Raw genomic sequence first — 17,973 nt, 5'->3', positions numbered from 1 at the left:
GTCGGAAAAATAAGTTACAAGTCGTTTTTGTAAAGGTAGTCATTTCAGTCGAAAGAACGACGTCTAGATGACCATTTTAGAAAACATACTTCCACTTTGAGTTTAACCATAATTTTTGGATATAGTTTCATGTTCATAATAAAAATCATTTTCTCAGAATAATAACTTTTAAATCAAAGTTTATCATAGTTTTTAATTAACTAACCCAAAACAGCCCGCGGTGTTACTACGACGGCGTAAATCCGGTTTTACGGTGTTTTTCGTGTTTCCAGGTTTTAAATCATTAAGTTAGCATATCATATAGATATAGAACATGTGTTTAGTTTATTTTAAAAGTCAAGTTAGAAGGATTAACTTTTGTTTGCGAACAAGTTTAGAATTAACTAAACTATGTTCTAGTGATTACAAGTTTAAACCTTCGAATAAGATAGCTTTATATGTATGAATCGAATGATGTTATGAACATCATTACTACCTTAAGTTCCTTGGATGAACCTACTGGAAAAGAGAAAAATGGATCTAGCTTCAATGGATCCTTGGATGGCTCAAAGTTCTTGAAGCAAAATCATGACCCGAAAACAAGTTCAAGTAAGATCATCACTTGAAATAAGATTGTTATAGTTATAGAAATTGAACCAAAGTTTGAATATGATTATTACCTTGTATTAGAATGATAACCTACTGTAAGAAACAAAGATTTCTTGAGGTTGGATGATCACCTTACAAGATTGGAAGTGAGCTAGCAAACTTGAAAGTATTCTTGATTTTATGAAACTAGAACTTTTGGAATTTATGAAGAACACTTAGAACTTGAAGATAGAACTTGAGAGAGTTCAATTAGATGAAGAAAATTGAAGAATGAAAGTGTTTGTAGGTGTTTTTGGTCGTTGGTGTATGGATTAGATATAAAGGATATGTAATTTTGTTTTCATGTAAATAAGTCATGAATGATTACTCATATTTTTGTAATCTTATGAGATATTTCATGCTAGTTGCCAAATGATGGTTCCCACATGTGTTAGGTGACTCACATGGGCTGCTAAGAGCTGATCATTGGAGTGTATATACCAATAGTACATACATCTAAAAGCTGTGTATTGTACGAGTACGAATACGGGTGCATACGAGTAGAATTGTTGATGAAACTGAACGAGAATGTAATTGTAAGCATTTTTGTTAAGTAGAAGTATTTTGATAAGTGTATTGAAGTCTTTCAAAAGTGTATAAATACATATTAAAACACTACATGTATATACATTTTAACTGAGTCGTTAAGTCATCGTTAGTCGTTACATGTAAGTGTTGTTTTGAAACCTTTAGGTTAACGATCTTGTTAAATGTTGTTAACCCAATATTTATAATATCAAAAGAGATTTTAAATTATTATATTATCATGATATTATGATGTACGAATATCTCTTAATATGATATATATACATTAAATGTCGTTACAACGATAAACGTTACATATATGTCTCGTTTCAAAATCATTAAGTTAGTAGTCTTGTTTTTACATATGTAGTTCATTGTTAATATAATTAATGATATGTTTACTTATCATAATATCATGTTAACTATACATATAACCATATATATGTCATCATATAGTTTTTTTTACAAGTTTTAACGTTCGTGAATCACCGGTCAACTTGGGTGGTCAATTGTCTATATGAAACCTATTTCAATTAATCAAGTCTTAACAAGTTTGATTGCTTAACATGTTGGAAACATTTAATCATGTAAATATCAATCTCAATTAATATATATAAACATGGAAAAATTCGGGTCACTACAATTACTATAACTAACTTAAAATTATAATCGCAAATTGAAATTACTAATTGGAATGATAATTGATACATAGTAAAAGGTCTAAAAATATTAAAGCTTACAGGAAAAACTAAATCCCAAATGGAAATAACTTAAAAAGAAACTAAAACTTAAAATGGCGTCGCAAAATTCTAAAGTACCTAAATCTTAGTCTAAAGAAAAAGCACTTAAGGAATTCTACGGCAAAGCCTAAAAATCTAGGAGTAAAAATAACTATAGCAAAAACTAAGTTTAAAATTAAATATGAGCTAAAAATACAAATATTACGCTACAATGATTAAAAAGGGACAAAATATAAAAATATACAAAAAGTTGTAAAAAGTACAATTTTTATAAAAATATTATTTTTATATTATTTATTTAATAAAACTACTAATTTTAAAACTAATTAATACTAAATACATAAATTAAATAAAAAGTAAAAGTAAAAATAAAACTAATAATAATAATAATAATAATTAGGGTTAAATAATAATTATAATTAATAATAAACCGTAATTAATGCTGAATTAGGGCTTCTGTCCGTGTGTCAGGTACCCTCCGCGAGTTGCGGTATATAATGCTTCAAACCCCACGAGTCGCGGGGTTCAAAAATTCAGATGACAGCTTTAAATTCGACGCGTTTTTTCTTTATTTTTTTTTTATTTTCTGTTTTCTATTTTTATATAAATAAAAGATATTAAAATAAAACTTATATTTTTATAAACTAAACTAAAAATAAAGAAACTTATAAAACTTAAATATTTAACAAAATCTAAAAAAAATACTTATATTTTTGTTTTTCTTTTTATATTTTTGAATAATTAAAACGTATTTTTACAAAAACGAATTTTTAATAGAAGTAAGCTAAAAAATCTTTTTTTTTTTTTATATTAGCGTTGCGCTTCCGGCGTTTAAGAGTGTTCCCCGGCAGCGGCGCCAAAAATACTTGGTGTCAAAGCAGAGGGGTATAAAATACTATTAAATTTTAGCAGGAAATACTATTAAATACGATACAATTTTACACAAAATATTTATTTATTTATAGAATGGATATACTTAAACTTTGCTACAACACTTATAGGCAGTGTACCTAATCGTACAGTAGTGTAGTTTTTAGTAAGTCCGGTTCGTTCCACAGGGAAATCTTTAAACAAAGCTCAACGCTATATTAGTTTACTTTTATAAAAATACAAATATATATATAAGTAATATTATTATTATAAAGGGGGGTTTTTACCGTTTAATGACCGGTTTGTCGATTTTAAGACTTTAGTCGCAGTTAAAACCTAATGTAAAATATTAAATAAATAAAAGACTTAATTTAAAGCGTAAAGTAAATAACGATAATGAAATTGTGAATAATAAAAGTGCGATAAAATAAACTTGCGATAATTAAAGAGTACGATAATTAAAAGTGCGATTAAATAAAATAACAATAAAAATGCGATAATTAGAAGTGCAATTAAATATAAAATAAAGGGAATTAAATATGAAATAAAAGAATTATGCTTATTTAAACTTCCGTAATCATGATGTTTGACGTGTTGATTTTAGTTTTATGCCCATGGGTTAATTGTCCTTTGTCCTGGATTATTTAATATGTCCGTCTGGTTTTTGTCCATAACAGTCCATCAGTCATAAATATAAAGTGCGAGTGTCCTTGTCAAATTATTATTATACCCGAAGTTAAATATTCCAACTAATTGGGGATTCGAATTGTAACAAGGTTTTAATACTTTGTTTAATGAATACACCAGGTTATCGACTGCGTGTAAACCAAGGTTTTACTACTTTGTTAACAATTACACCAATTACCCTTGAATGTAATTTCACCCCTGTTTTAATTATTCTAGTGGCTATTAATCCATTCCCGTGTCCGGTTAAATGAACGATTATTCGTACATATAAATACCCCGCCCATCGTGTCCGATCGAGTGTATATGGTAATTTATAGGGACGCCCAATTGTAAATCTTTATATTAACATTAACAAACTATCATTTAGTTAAACAAATATAAAGCCCATTAATAGCCCATAGTCTAATTTCCACAAGTGTCGTTCTTTTGTCCAAACCCCAATTATGGTACAAAGCCCAATTACCCAATTTTAGTAATTAGCCCAACATCATGATTACTTCATTTTAAATAAGCATAATAATAACTTAGCTACGAGACATTAATATAAAAAGGTTGAACATAACTTACAATGATTTAAAAATAGCGTAGCATTACACGGACAGAATTTCGACTTACACCCTTACAACATTCGCTAACATACCCTTATTATTAGAATTATAATTAAAATTAAAATTAAAATATAAATTATATGTATATATATATCGTATATATGAGAGAAGAGAGAAATAGATGATGGTTTTTGATCAGAATTCGGTTGGCTTTATAGGCAGTTTTCAAATTTGGGGCTCCGCGACTCGCGGTGAATTTTGCCTTCAAACTCCGCAAGTCGCGGAGTTTGAAATTCCAGCTCATATCTTGGAGTCTTTCTCTGCCGACGGTTTTTATTTATAAATATAATATATATATAATTAATATAATTAATTATATATTATATTATATTTATATACCTAGTTAACTTGTAATTTTTAGTCCGTTGCGTCGAGCGTTAAGAGTTGACTCTAGTCCCGGTTCCGGATTTTCGAACGTCCTTGCGTACAATTTTATATTTTGTACTTTGCGTTTTGAATCTTGTACTCTTGTAATTTCGAGACGTTTCTTATCAATAATTGGAACCTTTTTGATTGTCTTTTGTACTTTTGAGCTTTTTGGTCGTTTGCGTCTTCAATTCGTCGAATCTGTCTTTTGTCTTCACCTTTTATTATTTAAACGAATATCACTTGTAAATAGAACAATTGCAACTAAAAGCTTGTCTTTCTTGAGGAATAATGCTATGAAATATATGTTCGTTTTTAGCATTATCAGTTTTAAATCATTAAGTTAGCATATCATATAGATATAGAACATGTGTGTAGTTAATTTTAAAAGTCAAGTTAGAAGGATTAACTTTTATTTGCGAACAAGTTTAGAATTAACTAAACTATGTTCTAGTGATTACGAGTTTAAACCTTCGAATAAGATAGTTTTATATATATGAATCGAATGATGTTATGAACATGATGTTTCGCGAGGTGTATATAAAATAGCTTATATTTTACGCAGAAAATACTATTAAATACGATACAATTTTACACAAGATATTTATTTATTTATAGAATGGATATACTTAAACCTTGCTACAACACTTATAGGCAGTGTACCTAATCGTACAGTAGTGTAGTTTTTAGTAAGTCCGGTTCGTTCCACAGGGAGATCTTTAAGCAAAGCTCAACGCTATATTAGTTTACTTTTATAAAAATACAAATATATATATAAGTAATATTATTATTATAAAGAGGGGTTTTTACCGTTTAATGACCGGTTTGTCGATTTTAAAACTTTAGTCGCAGTTAAAACCTAATGTAAAATATAAAATAAATACAAGACTTTAAATTAAAGCGTAAAGTAAATAACGATAATGAAATTGCGAATAATAAAAATGCGATAAAATAAAATTGCGATAATTAAAAAGTACGATAATTAAAAGTGCGATAAAATAAAATAACAATAAATAAAAGTGCGATAATTAGAAGTGCAATTAAATATACAATAAAGGAAATAAAATATGAAATAAAAGAATTATGCTTATTTAAACTTCCGTAATCATGATGTTTGACGTGTTGATTTTAGTTTTATGCCCATGGGTTAATTGTCCTTTGTCCTGGATTATTCAATAAGTCCGTCTGGTTTTTGTCCATAACAGTCCATCAGTCATAAATATAAATTGCAAGTGTCCTTGTCAAATTATTATTATACCCGAAGATAAATATTCCAACTAATTGGGGATTCGAATTGTAACAAGGTTTTAATACTTTGTTTAATGAATACACCAGGTTATCGACTGCGTGTAAACCAAGGTTTTACTACTTTGTTAACAATTACACCAATTACCCTTGAATGTAATTTCACCCCTGTTTTAATTATTCTAGTGGCTATTAATCCATTCCCGTGTCCGGTTAAATGAACGATTATTCGTACATATAAATACCCCGCCCATCGTGTCCGATCGAGTGTATATGGTAATTTATAGGGACGTCCAATTGTAAATCTTTATATTAACATTAACAAACTTTCATTTAGTTAAACAAATATAAAGCCCATTAATAGCCCATAGCCTAGTTTCCACAAGTGTCGTTCTTTTGTCCAAACCCCAATTATGGTACAAAGCCCAATTACCCAATTTTAGTAATTAGCCCAACATCATGATTACTTCGTTTTAAACAAGCATAATAATAACTTAGCTACGAGACATTAATATAAAAAGGTTGAACATAACTTACAATGATTAAAAATAGCGTAGCGTTACACGGACAGAATTTCGACTTACACCCTTACAACATTCGCTAACATACCCTTATTATTAGAATTATAATTAAAATTAAAATATAAATTATAAATATAAATATATATTACTCGTATATATTGAGAGAGAGATGAAAAATGGTGTTTTTTTTGATCAGAATTCGGGTTGATTTTATAGCCAGATTTGATTTTTGGGGCTCCGCGACTCGCGGCAAAAAGCCCTTCAAACTCCGCGAGTCGCGGAGAGGTATTTTCATTTTACACCCTTGGAGTTTCCTGCTGCCGACGGTTTTAAATATATATATATAATATATATATAATTAATATAATTAATTATATATTATATTATATTTATATATATAGTTAACTTGTAATTTTTAGTCCGTTGCGTCGAGCGTTAAGAGTTGACTCTGGTCCCGGTTCCGGATTTTCGAACGTCTTCGCGTACAATTTAATATCTTGTACTTTGCGTTTTGAATCTTGTACTCTTGTGATTTCGAGACGTTTCTTATCAATAATTGGAACCTTTTTGATTGTCTTTTGTTCTTTTGAGCTTTTTGGTCGTTTGCGTCTTCAATTCGTCGAATCTGTCTTTTGTCTTCACCTTTTATTATTTAAACGAATATCTCTTGTAAATAGAACAATTGCAACTAAAAGCTTGTCTTTCTTGAGGAATAATGCTATGAAATATATGTTCGTTTTTAGCATTATCAAATATTCCCACACTTGAGCGTTGCTTGTCCTCAAGCAATATCGTCTTGAAATACTAGAATCACTTTTTTATTCTTCACACTTTGTACATCAGTGATTTCTATACGGTGGTATAAACAATGGTAGTAACGATATGGTTTACAGTCCCACATGACTATAAAAATTTAGATCCATTAAGGAAATTGGATCTTTATGAAAACATTTGATCTTTTGAAAATTAAATCTAGTTTTTACCCTAGATAAGTTTTCCGGAATAACCCTTTACCGGTGTTTGCAAAATATTTTTGTGGGTTTGGTGGGTTTCAGATTTGAAAATTTTAGCTCAAAACTTGCGGTTTTGTGTCACCCACTTGCTAACCTTGTATTTGGAAAGCAACACGTCCAGTTTACTTGTTCCGTATATTACCTTTCGGCAAACTACCGTCCGGTTGTAAAGGAAAGCGTTGAACAAGCAACTGTTTAAGGCAATGTCCCATGACATGCTTTTGATTATGGTCTATAACGTGTCGGACGCAATTACTATCCTTGGTAGGAGCAATAGTAAAGCTCACCCTTATAATTTTTCGGTCTGGCACAAGGTCCTGTCTTTAACCATGCTATGCAACCACCGTTCTTACGGTTGACACCCGATTTGGTTCAGGTGACCTAATGAATTCCAGGTGAATTTCTAGGATTTTACGTTCAATGGTAATGAACGCATTGAAAATGGGTTTTTAGAAAACAAATCGGTTTGTATTTTTGATCAAAATATTTTCTCGTTCAAGCTCGAGTTTAGATATCATTGAATTCCATGAGTTTGAATTCTCAATCTTTAAGGTCAATCTCAAGGATTGAGTAATATCAGTCTTAAAAGCTGATTTTTAATCTTTAAGGAGATTATCCTTTCTGGGGATCTGATTCATTAGTCTTATCAAGCTAATTTGCACGGTGCCTCCCCATTGTACGAGATAAATCCTTCTCATGGTTAGGATAAATCTGACCACTTGGCGACCCTGTTTGATGCTGAGGTCCGTGGATTTCCTGCTGATTTTAGAAATGACTTTTCTAGATTTTTCGTCAACCTACAGCTGGTCTGAACGACAACTTCATGACCTAAATCAAGAAGCGCGTGTCTTTTTCGGAAGACTTTACTTCCTTTTAATGATGGAATTGATTCATCGTGTAGATCCATCTCTTCTTTTCTTTCATCGGGTAAAACAGTTTAGTTTAGTCCAAAGCAAAAGTATTTTCAGTTATTTGTTACAGATATATGTGACATATGTTTAAAATAACTTGGTAAATTTTCCCACACTTGGCTTTTTATTTTTCTTTTTATCGTCCTCTATTCCATTTTAAATGAATTTTGACGTTTTAGTTTGTTTCTCAATTTATGTCCTTTTTGAGGTAACAATAATTTCGGTGTTAAAACCTAGTTTTATCGTTCATAAATATGTATAAACATGTTTTTAAATTCATTTAATTGAAAATTTTGAAAAATTTTACTAGAATTGGGTAGTCAGTATATAAGACCAGGGCTGTTCTTTATTATCAGAGAGCACTAGATTCTAATACAACTACTGCTTTACTAGTATTTTTAATGGTAACCAAGTGTTTAATATAAAAATTTTAAAATCCGAAAGAATTTAACCCCTTCCCACACTTAAGATCTTGCAATGCCCTCATTTGCAAGAAATCAGTAACAATTTAAATTATTGAGGGTGATTTGTGTGAAAATGATTAAATTTTTTACCAAAGTTTCCAAATATATTGGCGTTTGTTTGCTGAATGATAAATGGTGCACGTCATTTGTTCATTCCGTCTTGTTGTTATTTCACATACATTTTGCATCATTGTTGTCAAAATTACTTGCTTTTGCTGAACTTAATGCCAGTCTTTGAAAATGCGTTGTTTTACCCTGTTGTTTACATAAGATAAACTGCAAACATATATACATATTTTTGAAGTTTGGTTTATTACCCCACATTCAAAAATTATTAAAATCTAAGAATAAAAGTTAGAAATTATAAAAATGATTACAATATTAACAAAAAATATTAAACATATCAATACTTACAAATTACAAAATAAAAATAAAAATAAGTAAACTAAGGATGATATTGGTACCAATAGGGGTTCCACGCATAACCATAAGTGCTATAGAATGCCTCGGCAGGGTCATACGTAGGATATGGTGGCTGCATCTCTATCGACCAAGGAGGGAAGACGGGTTTCGGTGTAGGAATATAGTTTCTACCTATGTGTTGGCAATGCGCTATGATCTGGTTCTGATGAACTTGCCAATCTTCAAATGCTCTCTGTCTAGCATTTTCGTATTCCTGAGAAGCTATAAACCTTTGCATTTCTTGCATCTGGTTCCCCCCTCCTACATTACCTTGTTCCTGGTTTCTCTCTACCTGTGGATGTCTACCATTGTATCGTACTGCGGCGTTATTTCGCCGCTTCAACACTTTCGCACCATGGTATACATTTAAACCTATAGTGTCGCGGGGTTCCGGCTCTTCTACTAATAATCCCCCCCGACTTATATCCACACCGAGATATTCACCAATCAAAGTAATAAAAATACCACCTCCTATTATGCTATGTGGACGCATCCCTCGAACCATAGCTGATAAATAATAACCCACACAATATGGTATACTTACAGCGCTGTGTGGGTCTCGAATACACATATGGTAAAACAAATCTTGTTCATTTACCTTTTCTTTGTTTTTACCCCTTTGTGTAATCGAGTTAGCTAAAAACCTATGTATTACTCTTAATTCGGCTCTATCTATATCCAAATAAGAGTAGTTTCCTCCTTTAAAACGGTGGTGGCTTGTCATTTGACTCCACACACCGTGTGTATCAAAATTCTCATCTATTTTCCTACCGTTTAGTATCAATCCTCTACAATCGGCAGACGCTAATTCCTCAGGCGTATATATACGTAAAGCCTGAGCCATGTCCAGTAAAGACATGTGGCGCATCGAACCGCCTAACAAAAATCTAATAAAAGAACGATCGGTTAAACTAGCTACCCGATCATTCAACTCTATACTACATAACAACTCTTCACACCATACTTTATATACAGGTCTGCGTATGGTGAATAAACATATCCAGTCATTAAAAGAAGAATTACCATACCTCTGTACCAGTAATTCCCTAATTGGCCCGGCCAATTCTACAGCTTCCAAGGGTCCCCATTCTATGACCCTTGGTACCTCAACAACCTTAGAGTGAAGAGTATGCAAACCCCGTTGATATTTTGGATAATCTATCCAAAGTCTGTCAAATCGCAGGTTCGGGTGCAACTGTTCCAAGTGCATATCTGAAAAGGTCATGACTGGATGAGGTACATCCTGCTTGTAGTAGTTATCTACCTCCTGTTGTTCCAAGTTCTCAGCAGGAGCGTGGCGGGCTTGGGATGAAGATTCACCCCTTTCAGTCTGCAAAACACATCAAACACAAATTTTGTGCATCCAAATATGCATTAGTGTCAGCAAAATCATCAATCAAAATAATTACAATGACATTATCAATTTATATCAAACTTAAGCTTATTTTCACATTTTTATCAAATCTACACTTTTTCAAATAAGCATATACGAAAATTTTCGCCAAGTTCATAAGCATTCAACTCAAATAACATGTCAAAATAATCATTACTAGCAAATAAACAAGTCTCAAATGGCATTATCTTTCAAAAATCAAGTTCATGAATTTTGGACTTGAAAAAGTCCACTTTAATTCTCAAAATCATGTTTAGGCTCAAAGTTTGGATCATTTAACTACCTAGACATGTTACACTACTCAATTTAGCAACAATTCATGAAAAAAATCGGCCATAACCTGTTTATATCAAAAAGCCCCAAATTTGCTCAAGAACACAAACCCTAGATTCTAAAAATTTTGAAGTTTTTGGCTTCAAATCATGTTAACAAGCATCAATCTAGGTTATACATGCATAATATACTAACAATTTAACACTAATTACACTAAAAATTAACAAAATTCAAATTATTAAAATATGCTCAAGAACACACTAAAATTCGGATTTAAAGGTGATTTGGGGTGTAATTGTACCTGTTTTCTTGAGTAGTTCCTAGATATCATCCTTCTCAACATGATTGTAGTGAAAAATTTGAAGATTAACGGTGAAAAATTGAGTTTTTGGGATGATTTTTGTGGGTTTTTTCGGGTTTTTTCGCAGCTATTTCGGGTGTTTATGTGTGTGTGTGAGTTATCTGATCGAGCAGCTAGTTTTATTTTTTTTCTGTAATTTGGTCCCTCCGCGAGTCGCGGAGGTTTTCACTGAAAACTCCGCGAGTCGCGGAGTTATTTTTTTTTTTTTTTTTTTTTTTTTTTTATAATCTTTAACTTATAAAACAATTAAGAATTTAATTTTAAAATTTTGTTTCCCTTGTTATTTAGGACGAGGTCGTTTCGGATCGATGTCCTAGTCCGTCCCTCGACAAAATTTTAAAATTTGTCTTTTTGTAGCGATTGTTTTAAAAGCTAAGATTTTTGGGTTTTTTTAATGTTTTTGGCATACTTTAAATCAATAAGATTAAAAATAATGATAATAAAAGTTCTCGTCCCTCCTTCGGGTAAAGCAATTTCGGTTCAAAGACCTAGTCTTCAACTTACGACGAATTTTAAAATCATATTTTTAACTTAATGAGATAAAGTAAATTTTTGTTTTTTTAAAATTCACACAACATAAATATAAAATTCAAAATTAAAAATTAAAAATTCACACCAAACTCAAAATTTAAAATGCATAAAATTAAAATTTCATATTTTAAAAATTAAAAATTCACACCAAACTTAATTTAAAAATTCATAAATTCATATCAAACTTATATTAATTTTTCAAATATTTACAATTTTAAATATATTGTTTTTATAAAGTTTACAATATTAACTTAAGATTTAAATATTAATTTTAAAAACATAGTAAAATTAAAAATCTTTTTGTCTTTTTATCCCACTTTAATCAATCAAATATTATCAAAAATATGCGCCCCTCTTTTCGGTAAAGTAATTTCGGTTTCAAGACCTAATTTAACTCATGACGAATTTTTGAAATATTTTGGATTGATTGATTAAAGATATTTATACCTTAAGAATAAACGTTAAATTTCGCAGTGATGTAATAAATTTTTGAAGGATATCAATAATTTCGGTCGCCAAACCTAATTTTATTTAATACCAATTTAATACTTTTTAGCGAACAAATTAGCGTTTATTATCAAAAGGTTAAAAATAAAAAATAAAAATAAAAACTGTACAGACATACCTGTGAAATAGATTTCTTAGTTATATGATCTATTATATTCATAAGATAGTCGGTTTAATTGGTTTTCCATGGCTGCATAAGCGTAACCTCGAGCATTCATTGTCTTTTCTTCTAAACATATGAACGGTCCGTCTCTGCATAAAGTAACAAATTCGGTATTTGAATAGGTTTGATTATTTGAACATTTACCTCCATGTGACCATTTTCCGCATTTGTGACATTTTTCTAGGTGTCGTGCTCTTCTTTTTGCTGCGGATTTTGATTTTCCTTTACCAAACTGTAACTTATTATCTTCGCATCTGGATCCTTTTCTAACTCCGTCCATTCTTTCTCTGATTACTGATACTAATTCACTCGGTAGTATGTCATTATTTCTTTTAGTGATCAAAGCGTGTAGCATTAGACCATGGTTTAGTTCACAGGCAGTCTTCATTTTGTAAAAACCTAAAAAAATAAAAATTCAGAATGGGGGGAGAAGACTAGTTCTTTAGGGTCTGCTAGGGAAAGACCATACGTGTTCCATTTTCGAGAACTATACGAAAACAGACAATCTAACTCTAACAGAAATTCATATTATCCTTTAAAGACTTGATTCTCCCCACACTTAGTTAGCTGTGGTGTCGAAATTGTGATTAACTTCGTTGTCGACTTCCATCGGACCATGTATGTAATGTTTAACTCTGTGACCATTAACTTTAAATTCAATCCCATTTGAATTTATTAATTCTATCGTTCCGTATGGGAAAACTCTTTTGATTATGAATGGTCCAGACCATCTTGATTTCAATTTTCCAGGAAATAGCTTGAATCGTGAATTGAAAAGAAGAACTCTATCTCCTTCTTTAAATTCTTTTGAACTTCTGATTCTTTTATCATGCCATTTCTTCGTTCTTTCTTTATAGATTAACGAATTTTCGTATGCTTCATGTCTTAATTCTTCTAATTCGTTTAGTTGACTTAATCGTAGACGTCCGGCTTCATGTAAATCAAGATTACATGTCTTCAAAGCCCAAAATGCTTTGTGTTCAATTTCTACTGGAAGATGACATGCTTTTCCATACACAAGTCTAAAAGGTGTGGTTCCAATTGGAGTTTTGTAGGCTGTTCTAAAAGCCCAGAGTGCATCCTCCAATCTAATGGACCATTCCTTCGAATTTGATCCTACGGTTTTCTCTAGAATACGTTTTAAGGCTCGGTTGGTATTTTCAACTTGTCCACTTGTTTGTGGATGATATGCGGTGGAGATTTTATGAGTTACTCCATATCTTTTAAGAACTTTCTCAAGTTGATTATTACAGAAATGAGTACCCCGATCACTTATTAAAGCTTTCGGTGTTCCAAACCTTGCAAAAAGACGTTTTAAAAAGTTGACTACAACTCGTGCATCGTTAGTTGGGAGAGCTTGTGCTTCCGCCCATTTAGATACATAATCAATGGCTACGAGTATATATAGATTATTATGAGATTTTGGAAATGGACCCATAAAGTCAATACCCCAAATGTCAAATACTTCACATACTTGGATGACATTTTGTGGCATTTCATCACGTTGACTTATTCTTCCGGCCCTTTGACATGCATCACAGGATTTGCAAAGAAGGTGTGCGTCTTTGTAAATTGTAGGCCAATAGAATCCAGCTTCATAAACTTTTCTTGCTGTTAGTTGAGGCCCATAATGCCCTCCTGTTGGTCCTGTGTGACAATGGTTTAAAATTTTACTAGCTTCATCTCCAAATACACATCGGCGTATTATTCCATCGGGACAACTTTTAAACAGATGTGGATCTTCCCAGAAATAGTGTTTTATATCACTGAAGAATTTCTTTCGTCTTTGGTACGATAATCCTTTTTCAAGGAATCCACAAACTAAGTAGTTTGCATAGTCTGCAAACCATGGGATTTCTTTATAATCTATCTTCAATAGATATTCATCAGGAAAGTTGTCTTGTATGGCCGATTCATTCAGAACTTCTAATTCGGGATTTTCAAGACGAGAAAGATGATCAGCGGCGAGATTTTCTGCTCCCTTTTTATTTCGGATTTCAATATCAAACTCTTGTAAGAGTAAGATCCAACGGATTAATCTTGGTTTAGCATCTTGTTTTGAAAATAGGTATCTAAGAGCAGAATGGTCGGTATAGACCACCGTTTTTGCTAGAACGAGATATGATCGAAATTTGTCAAAAGCAAAGACAATAGCAAGGAGTTCTTTTTCAGTAGTTGTATAGTTCGTTTGTGCTCCTTGTAATGTCTTACTAGCATAATATATAGGTTGAAATCGTTTTTCAATCCTTTGTCCTAAAACGGCTCCCATTGCAAAATCACTTGCATCGCACATTAGTTCAAATGGTAGATTCCAATTTGGTGTTATCATGATCGGTGCATTAGTGAGTTTTTCTTTAAGAATATTAAAAGATTTGATACATTCATCTGAAAAGATGAATGGCGCATCTTTTTCTAGGAGTTTATTCATAGGAGTGGCAATTTTAGAAAAATCTTTTATGAAACGTCGGTAAAAACCGGCATGCCCTAGAAAACTCCTAACTCCTCTAACATTTGTGGGATGTGGAAGTTTAGCAATTACCTCTACTTTAGCTCTATCCACTTCAATTCCTTCTTTAGAAATTTTATGTCCAAGAACGATGCCTTCTTTAACCATGAAATGGCATTTCTCCCAATTAAGTACTAGATTTGATTTTTCGCATCTAATTAGCATTCGTTCCAAATTAACTAGACATGATTTAAATGTATCACCGAAGACTGAAAAGTCATCCATGAATACTTCCATGCATTCTTCTATCATGTCGTGAAAAATCGCCATCATACACCTTTGAAAGGTTGCAGGGGCGTTACAAAGTCCAAATGGCATGCGTTTGTAAGCAAAAGTACCATAAGGGCACGTGAATGTGGTTTTCTCTTGGTCTTCGGGTGCTATTGGAATTTGAAAATATCCGGAAAATCCATCTAGAAAACAATAGTAACTATTTCCGGCTAATCTTTCCAACATTTGATCTATGAAAGGTAAGGGAAAGTGATCTTTTCTGGTGGCGTCATTTAATTTTCTATAATCAATACATACACGCCATCCTGTTACAGTCCTAGTAGGAATAAGCTCATTTTTCTCATTTGTGATGACAGTCATGCCACCCTTCTTAGGCACGCATTGAACTAGGCTTACCCATGGACTATCAGAAATTGGATATATCAAACCTGCATCTAGCAGTTTAATAATCTCTTTCTTAACTACATCTTGCATATTAGGATTTAGTCTTCGTTGGCGTTGCACATACGTTTTATGACCTTCTTCCATAAGGATTTTATGTGTGCAATACGAAGGACTTATTCCTTTAATATCATGAATCTTCCATGCAATGGCTGGTTTATGAGCTTTCAACACAGAAATGAGTTGTGATTTCTCATTTTCAGTAAGAGAAGACGATATTATTACAGGTAATTCAGATTCACCATGTAAATAAGCGTATTCCAAATGGTTTGGAAGTGGCTTTAACTCTAATTTCGGAGGTTCTTCTATCGATGATTTATATCGATATCTGTCTTCTTCTTTTAGCATTTGAATTTCTTCTGTTGTTGGTTCATATCCATTAGCTATAAGTGTAGCTAACATTTCAGCTTCATCAATTGGTTCATTTCCTTCTCCTAAAGAACATTCTCCTGTTCCTTGTAATTCTGGAAATTCTTTTAATAATTCTGCATGTGCATCTATAGTTTGAATATAATAACATGTATCATCTGCAGATTGTGGTTGTTGCATTGCTCTATCAACTGAAAAGGTAACACTCTCATCCTCTATACTTAGGGTCAGTTTCTTACCGAACACGTCTATCATTGCTTTAGCCGTGTTTAAGAATGGTCTTCCTAATATGAGAGGAACTTGAGAATCTTCTTCCATGTCTAAAACAACAAAATCTACTGGGAATACTAAAGTACCAACTTTAACTAGCATGTTCTCCATTATCCCTCTAGGATATTTTATTGATCTATCGGCTAGTTGTATGCTTATTCTGGTTGGTTTCAATTCTCCAAGGTCTAGTTTAGCGTATAGTGAATACGGCATTAGATTTATACTAGCACCTAAATCAGCCAATGCTTCTATTGAACTAAGACTACCCAGAAAACATGGAATTGTAAAACTTCCTGGATCAGATAGTTTTTCTGGTATCTTATTCAACAGCACTGCTGAACAATTAGCATTCATAGTAACAGCCGAGAGTTCTTCCATTTTCTTTCTATTCGTGATTAGATCTTTCAAGAATTTAGCATACCTTGGCATTCCTGAAATCACATCAATGAAAGGAAGATTTACATTTATCTGTTTAAACATATCCAAGAATTTGGATTGCTCGGCTTCAAGTTTCTCTTTCTTCATTTTACTCGGATAAGGAAGTGGTGGTTGGTATGGTTTAACATAAGGTTTAGCCTTAACTGTGTTATCTTCATTAACCTTTTCAACTACCGGTTCTTTTTCCTTATCAGGTTGTGGTTCTTGTGGAGTAGGAATAGTTTCATCAGAAGTTACTGGTATTTCAGGTGGTTTAAGTGTTGTACCACTTCTTGTGGTAATAGCTTTAGCTGTTTCATTCCGGGGGTTAGCGTTTGTATCACTAGGTAAACTTCCCGGTTTTCTTTCACCTATTAACCTTGCTAGGTTACTTACTTCTTGTTCCAGATTTTGAATAGAAGCTTGTTGATTTCTAAATGCTTGAGCATTTTGTTCATTGGTTTGTTTTTGAGATGTGAAAAACTGCGTTTGAGTTTCAACTAGCTTCGTCATCATATCTTCTAAATTTGGCTTTTTATCATCGGTTTGTTGTGGTGGTTTGTTTTGAAAATTCGGTCTTTGCTGATTGTAAGTATTATTGGATACTTGTTGATTGCTAGGACCTTGTTGGTTGTTGTATGGAATATTTCGGTTATAATTCTGGTTTTGATTGTAAATCGGTCTTGGCGGTTGATAATTATTCTGATAATTAATTCCAGGCCTTTGGTTTATGTATGAAATATTCTCTCTTTGTTCCATTGTTAATTCAATATTGAGACAATCTTTTGTCAAATGTGGTCCTCCACACTGCTCACAACTAATTCGTATAGCATGAATATCTTTAGTCATCTTTTCCATTCGTCTCTCGAAAGCATCTATCTTTGCGGAAATGGAATCTAAGTCATGGCTAGAATCGGCTCTAGCTGCTTTAGATGATCTAATGATGTCTTTTTCTTGATGCCACTCATGTGAGTGGGAAGCAGTATTATCAATAATTTTGTAAGCATCAGTTTCGGTTTTCTTCATAATGGATCCACCAGCTGCTATATCTATATCTTTTCTTGTAGTGATGTCGCATCCTTGGTAGAATATTTGTACTATTTGACAGGTGTCTAAACCATGTTGCGGACATCCTCTTAACAATTTTCCATATCTTGTCCACGCCTCATATAGAGTTTCATTTGGCTTTTGTGTGAACGTAACAATTTCTGCTTGAAGTCTTACGGCTTTAGATGCAGGAAAGAATTGTTTAAGAAATTTATCAATTAAAACATCCCATGTATCGATCGCCCCTTCAGGTAACGATTCCAACCAATCTTTGGCTTCTCCCTTTAAAGTCCAGGGAAATAACATGAGATATATTTGTTCATCCTCCACTTCTCGGATTTTAAATAGTGTGCAGATCCTATTAAAGGTACGTAGATGTTCATTTGGATCTTCCTTCGGCGCACCACTAAATTGGCATTGATTAG

Source organism: Rutidosis leptorrhynchoides, chromosome 5 (genome assembly GCF_046630445.1).
Source record: "Rutidosis leptorrhynchoides isolate AG116_Rl617_1_P2 chromosome 5, CSIRO_AGI_Rlap_v1, whole genome shotgun sequence".
In the NCBI taxonomy this organism is placed as follows: Eukaryota; Viridiplantae; Streptophyta; class Magnoliopsida; order Asterales; family Asteraceae; genus Rutidosis; species Rutidosis leptorrhynchoides.
The sequence above is the reverse complement of the archived record's forward strand: the minus strand, read 5'-3'. Positions refer to the sequence as shown.